Source organism: Castor canadensis, chromosome 1 (assembly GCF_047511655.1).
Source record: "Castor canadensis chromosome 1, mCasCan1.hap1v2, whole genome shotgun sequence".
Lineage (NCBI taxonomy): Eukaryota > Metazoa > Chordata > Mammalia > Rodentia > Castoridae > Castor > Castor canadensis.
The window spans coordinates 194,856,976-194,866,310 of record NC_133386.1 but is presented as its reverse complement, the minus strand read 5'-3'; the positions used below and the strand labels follow the sequence as shown (position 1 = coordinate 194,866,310).

The 9,335-nt window shown below is 41.3% G+C and overlaps 1 pseudogene; it reads left to right on the top strand.

Annotated features, from left to right (window-relative positions):
• Nucleotides 1-7,356: 7,356 nt before the first annotated feature.
• LOC109678755 (olfactory receptor 5B3-like) overlaps nucleotides 7,357-9,335 on the top strand; it is a 49,671-nt pseudogene continuing 47,692 nt past the window's right edge.

Sequence of the window (9,335 nt, the reverse complement as noted above, 5' to 3'; positions counted from 1 at the left end):
AGTACATAGTGCGTATTTCCTGTTTTTTATACCTCTTTCCTTTTGCTGCCTGTATGGAGGGAAGAGGATACACCTCAGGAAGGGTCCAGTGCTATTGCCACTCAGAAACCATCAGCATGATCTCGTCTGGAAACTTGTTAGAAAATCACTCCAAACCTACTGAATCTGCATGTGCCTTTGAACAAGAATGCACCCCTCCCCCCATGAAACCCAAATGCAAGCCAAAGTTTACAAACATAGTTTTTGCATATCTTCACTCTTCCCTGCTCAAGTTTTTTCTTCTTGCTTCCTCCATGTAGAAAGAGATGTAGCTACCTGAGCACATGGCCCATGTCCAAAGAGACATCAAGAGAGGCAGTGCTTTTCACTTCTCAGTCTACTTTCTGCGAGTTCTACTTTCATTGTTCCTTGTCTGGAGACATCCACCTTCAGGATGAGGTGATTAGGATGATTACAGCAGACTCTTTTTCTTGTACAGAGTGTTTCATAGCTTCCAAAGAACTTCCACAGGCAAGGCCCCAGTTGATCTTTTCCAGAGTCCCCCATTCACAAATGCAGCTGAACTTTTTAAACAGCAGAGCCCTGCACCATCCCTCGCCGATCTTCGGCGCCAACCCCTGAGCGCGCCCTCGCCCGCCCTCGCTCTCCGGCCCGCCGCCCTCCCCCCATGCCACCAGGCCGGCGCGCTGGGAGGGAGCCCAGGAGCGAGCAGCGGTGGCGGCGGCGCGGCTCGGACTCGGCTCCAGCTCCCATGCGCCTGCAGTAGCCGGCGGCCGCTGCCGAGGCTCCCACCGCCAGGGGTAGAAGCCATTCGGGGCGCACGCTGGGGAGGCGGGCCGCCCCGCCGGCCAGCCCGCGCTGTACCAGCTCCGGAGCTCGGCGGGGTCGCCAGTGCGCCCTGGGCGCAGGGAGCCCGCCCGAGGCGCTGCGGCTGGATGCGCGCCCTGAGCAGCTGCGGACTCCCGCAGGGGGTGCCCCGGCAGCTCCAGAGCGCCTCCAGACTTACGTTTAGTTTTTCAAGATGTCTCCATATTGTTTTCTAGAGTGGTTGTACTAGCTTACATTCCCACCAGCAGTGTACTAGGGTTCATTTTTCCCCACATCCTTGCCAACACCTGTTGGTGATGGTGTTGCTAATGATGGCTGTCCTAACAGGGGAGAGGTGGAATCTTAGTGTGGTTTTGATTTGCAGTTCCTTTATGGACAGAGTAGGTGAGCATGTTTTCATGTGTTTTTTGGCCAATTGAATTTCTTCTTTTGAAAAAGTTCTTTTAGTTCAGTTACCCATTTCTTTAGTGGTTCATTGATTTTGGAGGAGTTTAGTTTTTTGAGCTCCCTATATGTTCTGGTTATTAGACCTTTGTCTGATGTATAGCTAGCAAATATTTTCTCCCACTCTGTGGGTGGTCTCTTCAGTTTAGAGTCCATTTCTTTTATTGTGCAGAGGCTTTTTAGTTACATGTAGTCCCATTTGTCCATCCTTTCTCATAGTTGCTGAGGTGTTGGGGTTCTATTGAGGAAGTCTTTGCTTATACCTATTGCTTTAAGAGTATTTTCTGCACTAACTTTAGAGCTTTAATTAAGGTCCTTGATCCATTTTGAGTTGATAGTAGTACAGAGTGATAAACATGGATCTAATTTCAGTTTTATGCAGGCAGATAACCACTTTTCCTAGCAACATTTCTTGAAGAGGCTATTTTCCATCACATATTTTTGGCACCTTTCTCAAAAATAAGGTGGGCCTAGCTGTGTGGATTAATATCCAGGTCCTCTGTTCTCTTCCACTGGTCTTCCTATCTGTTTTTGTGCCAGTACCATGCTGTTGTCATTGCTATTGCTTTGTAATATAGTTTGAAGTCCGGTATTGTGATACCTCCAGCATTGCTCTTTTTGCTGACTATTGCCTTGGCTATGCTTGTGTTTCCAAATGAACTTTAGGATATATTTTTCAATCTCTGTGAAGAATGTTGTTGGGATCTTGATGTGAATTGCATTGAACATGAAGATTGCTCTTGGTAGTATAGCCATTTTTACTATGTTAATTCTACCAATCCATGAACATGGGATATCCTTCCACGTTCTGTAGTCTTCTTCAATCTCTTTCTTCAGAGGTTTGTAGTTCTCCTTGTGGAGGTCATTCACATCCTTTGTTAAGTTTACTACTAGGTATTTGATCTTTTTTTGAGGCTATTGTAAATGGAATTGTTTTCATATATACTTTCTCAATTTGTTCATTGTTGGTGTAGAGAAAAGTTAATCATTTTTGCAAGTTGATTTTTACCTTGCTACCTTGCCATAGCTGTTTATGGTATCTAAGAGTTTTTGGGTAGACTTTTTTGGGTCTTTGGGATATAGGATCATGTCATCTGCAAATAGGGATATTTTAACTATGTATTTGCATTCCTATAATTTCTTCTTCTTGCCTAATTGCTCTGGCTAGGAATTCCAGGACTATGTTGAATAGGAATGGGGATAGTGGGCACCCTTGTCTCATTCCTGATTTTAGGGGAAATGCTTTCAGTTTTTCACCATTAAGTATGATGTTAGCTATAAGTTTGTCATATATAGCTTTTATAATGTTGAAGTACATTCCCTCTATTCCTAGTTTACTTAGAGCTTTTATCATGAAGTTGTGTTGAATCTTATCAAAGGCTTTTACTGCATCTATTGAGATGATCAAATGGTTTTTGTCTTTGCTTCTACTAGTGTGCTGTATTACATTTATAGATTTGCATATGTTGATCCACCCCTGCATCCCTGGGATGAAGCCGACTTGGTCGTGGTGAATGATCTTTCTGATATGTTATTGGATTTGTTTTGTGATTATTTTATTGAGGATTTTTGCATCAATGTTAATTAAGCAGATTGGCCTATAGTTCTCCTTTTTAGATGTGGCTTTGTCTGGTTTTAAGATGAGTATAATACTGGTTTCATAGAATGAGTTAGGCAGTATTCTTTCCCTTTCTATTTATTGGAAAAATTTAATGTGAGTTGGTATTAGTTCTTCTTTAAAGGTCTGATAGAGTTCAGCAGAGATTCCATCAGGTCCTGGACTTTTCTTTTTTGGGAGACTCTTGATTGCTGCATCAATATCATTTTGTGTTATAGATCTATTTAGGTGATTAATATCTTCTTGGTTCAATTTTGAATGGTCATAAGTATCTAGAAATTTGTCCATTTCATCAAGATTTTCAAGTTTATTGAAATACAGGTTCTCAAAGTAGTCTCTGATGAGTCTCTGGATTTTCATTATGTTTGTTGTTATTTACCTTTTCATTTCTGATTTTACTGATTTGTGTTTTTTCTCTCCTCATTTTGTCAGATTTTCTAGGGGAGTGTCAATTTTGTTTATTTTGTCAAAGACCCAGCTTTTTGTTTTGTTGATTCTTTGTATGGCTTTCTTTGTCTCTATTTTTTAATTTTTGCCATTATTTTTATTACTTCTCTCCTGCTTCTTTTTGGGTTTTGATTTTTCTTGTTTTTCTAAGAGTTTGAGATGTACCATTAGGTCATTCATTTGAGTTCTTTCTGTCCTTTTAATATATGCACTCATAACTATAAACTTTCCTCTTAGGACTGACTTTGCTGTATCCCATAGCTTCTGGTAGGTCGTGTTTTAATTTTCATTAGCTTCCAGGAACCTTTTACTTTCCTCTTTTATTTCATCAGTGACCCACATATCATTGAGCAATGTGTTGTTCATCTTCCAAATGTTTGCATACTTTTTGCTGTTGTTTTTGTTGTTGAGTTCTAGTTTTAATGCATTATGATCAGATAATTATGATCTTAAATTTGCTGAGTCTTGCTTTGTGTCCTAAGATATGATCAATTTTGGAGAAAGTTCCATGGACTGCTGTGAAGAATGTATATTGTGCGGATGGTGGATGAAATTTTCTGTAGACATCAGCTAGGTCCATTTGATCTATGGTGGGATTAGTTCTAGAATTTTTTAAATTTTTTTTGGATGAACTATCTATTGGTGATGGGGACATTAAAGTCTTTTACTACCATTGTATTGGAGAATGGTTTCCATCTATTTTTCTTCTTCCCATTGCTCCACTTGGTACTGTGCAACTATGTTCTTGATAGGCTAGTTGGTGGTTTCTGTCACGTTTTCTTTTCCTCGATTTAATTTTTGTTTTGTGGCTGTCTTGGATTTTTAGCTAAGGTGGTGTGCTATTTTGGTCTGTGGTCTGGGTGTATTCGTATTAACTAATTCACAGGTTTAATGCCTGACCAGTCGTTTATGTGTTATACAGAAGATCCCTTGGTGGTAATATCGTGAGCCATGTAGGTTGGCAGTTAACATTTGCAATGCTAGCTGTAGAAATTTGGGAAGTTGGATAGGGTGGCACTAGAGGGGGAGATGGGAATTGGGGTGGGTGAGTGGGGAAAGCAGTGTGAGGGCTGCTGTTTTTGTGGTCCTTATGTGTGTTTTGGTATATTTCTGTTGTTGTAGAAGAGTGTATTTGCTTTAGAGATTGCAGTTTGAGGTTGTATAAAGTTGGTATAGTAGGTTGGTCAGTGAGTGATGAGTGTGAAGGAGGGAGGGGTATACTGGTGACAAATTGGGGGAGAGTGGGGGGAAGATGAGGGCTGGAGGAAAAGAGTGGGTAAGAAAGGGAAGAATGAGTTGTTGAAGGGGAACAATGGGTTTTAGCACAGGAGAAGGAGGGAGAGTGAAGGGGGTGAGTGTAGGGATGAGAAGATGGTGATGGTAAAGTTGATAGTATAGAAAGAGATAAAAAGATAATAGGAATAAAAATAAAAATAGAAAACCCACAATAAGAAAACTAACAACAACAACAAAAAGAAATCAACAGGGAAAGATGAACAAACAAACAAAAACCAAAAAACAAACAAACAAACAAATAAAAAACTCCAGGTTCAAGAACAACAGAATTTCAATCTTAGTTTAAGTTCTGGAATAACACCTCCAGCATCCAGTCCTGCTGTTGGCATATAAGCATAAGCTTTGTCGTGCTCTCTCCAAGTGATTAGCTTGAGAGTAGTATTTTGTTCTTCTGTCTTTCAGCTGCAGCTGCTTGGTCAGCTCCTCCCCCAGTGAGTTGTGAGAGTTTAAGCTTGCATGTTGTCCTCAGGTTAAGACTAGCTCTGTAGTCTACTAGTTGTCCTGCTTTGGAAGTGATGTTTTGCTGCACTTGTTTACTGGGGCTTTTTTCTTTGCCTCACTCCCTTTCTCTGGGGCAGGGTCAGTGTTCCTCAGCCACCCCCCACCCTGCATTATCAGTGTGTTATGATGGTTCACTGTTTGTTTTTCAATTTCGCAGGGCAATTTGACTTTGGGTGCTGCTCACTGGCTCAGGAGATGATCTTTGTGATTGCTACCTGCCCTGCTTCAGGGAGTGACTTATTACACACTTACTGTTGGTCTTCCTGCCTTTCCAGCATTTTTTTACTGATAGTTCTGCTGAGATTAGTTCCTTGCCTCTCCCCCTTTCTCCATTGCACTTTCAGTGATCCCACCCCTTCTGCTGTGTGCTAGATTACAGTTCACTGTTTATTGTCCAGTTTTTTTGGTGGAGGGTCTGTCTGCCCAGGGGGCTATGCTGGTTTATCCCAGGGGTGGCTGGAGGAATTCCATCTGATGCTTGGTGCTCACCTGTTTGGTCTGCTGAATGTCTAGCAGACAGGTTTGGAGTTAGTGGCAGCTGCAGCAGCTGTAGCAGTCCACCTGTTTTCTCAATATAACATGGTGTGGAGAAGCTTTCCATGGGCTAGGGGTTCAGGGTGTCAAAGTTTTTATTCTCATTGATGCTTTATTTCCACCAAGTGTGGCTCCAGCATCTCAGCAAGGTTTTGGAGTCACAGAGCTCATGCTGTCTGCTTCCACACCCTACTCACTATCTTGGATCCTTCTAAATATTTTCTTTTGACAGGTATCTAATCAGGTCTTTTCTATGTTTTGGTTGTGTTATTTGGTTTTTTGCTATTGAATTATGTGAATTCCTTATGTATTGTAGATAATAGCCCCCCATCATATGATATGAATAGTCTTTGAATATTTTCTCCCATTATCTCTTTGTGGAATCAGCCTAAGTGTCCATTAAGAGATGAATGGATTGAGGATATATGTGATATAGTCACTGTCACTTAATGACAAAGATGCCCTCTGAGAAATGTGTGACTAGGGGATTTTTTGACTGTGTAATCATGGAGTGTACTCACAGAAATATAAATGCTATAATCCAGTCACTTGATTCAGCCTCCCAATGCTATCAAGAACACAGTACACATGAGATGAAGAGGCTGCTAACTGTTTTAAATAATTAAAAGGAGTATACTCTGAAATGATGAAAAAACATTGTATAATAACTATATAATCTAGTTACCATCATTTATTTTAAAATATTCTGTACTGTATATTTGTTTGTGCTCTGCTTTTATATAACTTCAAGTGCAACAGGTTTGCTTACAGCAAAATCATCAGAAACACATGACTAATATATTCATGATAATGTTATGAGAGCTACACCCTCACAAGACAACAAGAAATATTCTCATCCATTATAATCTTAACAATCCTCTATTAAAACTGTTGATGAACATTTCATTATGTGATGCATGGTGCATATGCACAATAGAATACTATATTCACCAATATAAAAGAATGAAATCATGCCATTTGCAACAATAAGAATGAACCTGGAAGGCATAATGTTAAGTAATGTAAGCCAAGCCCAGAGAGGAAAAGAAATGTGTGTATATGTATCTCTTAGATATGTGATCTGTAAAAGTTGATGTCATAGAATTAGAAAGTAGAATAGAGTTTATCAGAGGCTGGGGAGGGTAAAGAGGAGATATACAGAAAGGATGGCCTCAAAAGTATGGAATTGTGGTTTTGTGTTGATACTGTGCTAAGAACTGCTGATAGAATTTTAAAATTTTTATATGGTTACTACTCAAGAACAAGTTAAAAAATATCTTAAAACATGGAACTTAAACAAAACAAACCTAAGAGCTAACTGAACCTACAAACAGAATTCGCTGAGGTAAAGCACCAGGGAGAGCTGAAACTTCAGCACTCTGAACCCCTAATTCATGGAAGGCTTCTCCATACCACAATTTACTAAAAGAACAGCCAACACTCCCCCATAGGCCTGCAGAGTTGCTGATCTACTCCGCAGGGCCCTGGCCACGCGGGTCCACTGGGACACGGCTCTGCATGGGCCCACAGGATCTCCACTCCACCAGGCTCCCCAACCCTCAGGCCCAGCAGGCCCCAGCTCCACTCCAGCAGTCCCCAGATGCACAGATCCACCAGGTCCTTGCTCCAAAGGCCCACCGGATCTCCGCTCCATAGGCCCTCCACTCCACAAGCCCTTCAGGCCCCTGATGGGTCTCCACTCAGTCATCATCCACCCTGCAGGCCTGCCAGGACCCTGCTCTGCAGGCCCAGAGAGCCACCACTCTGCCAGGCTCCCGCGATGCAGGCCCGCCGGATCTCCACTTTGGTGGGCCCCTTACACTGAGGTCTGCAGGCTTGCCAGAGAGCAGCTCTACCAGGCCCCCACATGGAAGGCCTGCCAGATCTCTGCTCTGCTAGGCCTCCTCCTCACAAGCCCTCTGAGCCACTACCTGCCCACCAATAGCAACAGGAGGGCTCCAAACTTGCCTAGGAGACATAGACAGACAGGACTGGATGCTAAAGAAGTACAATCAGAACAACTAAGACTGTAATTTTACTATTCCAGAACTGATGATTTTTTTTTGCCTTTCTTTAAGGGTTTGGCTGTCAGTTTTGCTGTTTGATCATTCACCATCCATCCCTGTTGTTTTCTTTGGTTATCCTTGTTTTTTCCTTTCTTATCTCTTTCTTTAACTTTATCTTTTTTCTCCTTTCTTGGTTTTGTTAGTATTACTATTGTAACTCAGCTAATACTAAATTACACAGTATCAAGGTACAGAAACAGTACTTAGTGGAAATATGGAAGATGAAAAAGGGATGGAATCCATCCTCCCAACAAAAATAAATTAGTACAGGATTCAGAGTGAAATGAAGATAACAAATACCTAGATCCAGATTCCAACAAAACAAACATAAAATATACCAAGGAACCCAACTATGCCCACAAGAACACCCTGAAAGAAGAAATATTGAAAGTAATCAATGAGAATTTCATAGAGAAGTTATTAGACATGGTCAACCAAAATGTACAGGAGGCACTGAAGAAATTACAAGACAACAAAAATGAAGAATATGAGAAAACACAAAAACAGACAAATGAAATTATAAGAGCCCTAAATAAACATCAAAATGAATGAATTAAGGATGAAAATTGACAGTATTAAAGAGGAAGTGACCCATGATATGGAAAACCTCAGAAAAAACAATGAAATAGAAATACAACACAAAATGGAAAGCCATTTCACCAGAATAGAAAAAACACAAGACAGATCTAGGAACTTGAAGGTGAAATGGTAATTAAAGGAAAAACTGAAGAACTATTGGTCAAACAACTCCAGACTTGTGAAAGAAATATGCAGGAACTCACTTACTCCATCAAAAGATCAAACCTGAGAATCATGGGCATTGAAGAAGGAGAAGAGGTGCAAGCAAAAGAATTAGTAATATATCCAACAAAATAATAACAGAAAATTTCCCAAATCTAGAGAAAACTATGCCCATTCAGGTACAGGAAGCCTCCAGGACACCAAACAGACCAGATTAAAATAGAACTACCCCATGACATATTATCATTAAAACAACAAGCACAGAGAATAGAGAAAGAATATTGAAGGCTGTAAGAGAGAAAAAACAAATAACATACAAAGGTAAACCCATCAAAATCACAGCAGATTTCTCCTTGGAAACCTTCAAAGCAATAAGAGGATGGAGTGAGGTCTCCCAGGCACTGAATGAAAATAATTTCAATCCTAGGATACTCTACCCAGCAAAACTATCATTCAAAGTAGGTGGAGCAATAAAGGTCATCCCTGATAACCAGAAACTTAGACAATATATGACCACCAAGCCACCATTACAACAGATTCACCAAGGAATTGTACACATAGAAAGTGAAAGCAGGAGATTCCAAGATGGCAGCTAGAGGGAGGAAGCAGAAAGCATGCCTCCTATAGTGAAATCTTGGAGAGACGCTGGAGACACACCTTGCAGGCAAAACCACTGAGAAGAGGTACCCCTCCACACATCCAGCCGGCACAGAGAATCTCCACTTCACATTAAACGGAGAAACCAGGAGGGCCCTGGGCTGCCAGTCGCCCCTGCCCAGATGGCTTGGGAAGATGCAGACAAGGTGAGCTTAGCGGTACTGCAGTACTCCCACAGACAAGCCTGGGCCAGATCAGCATAG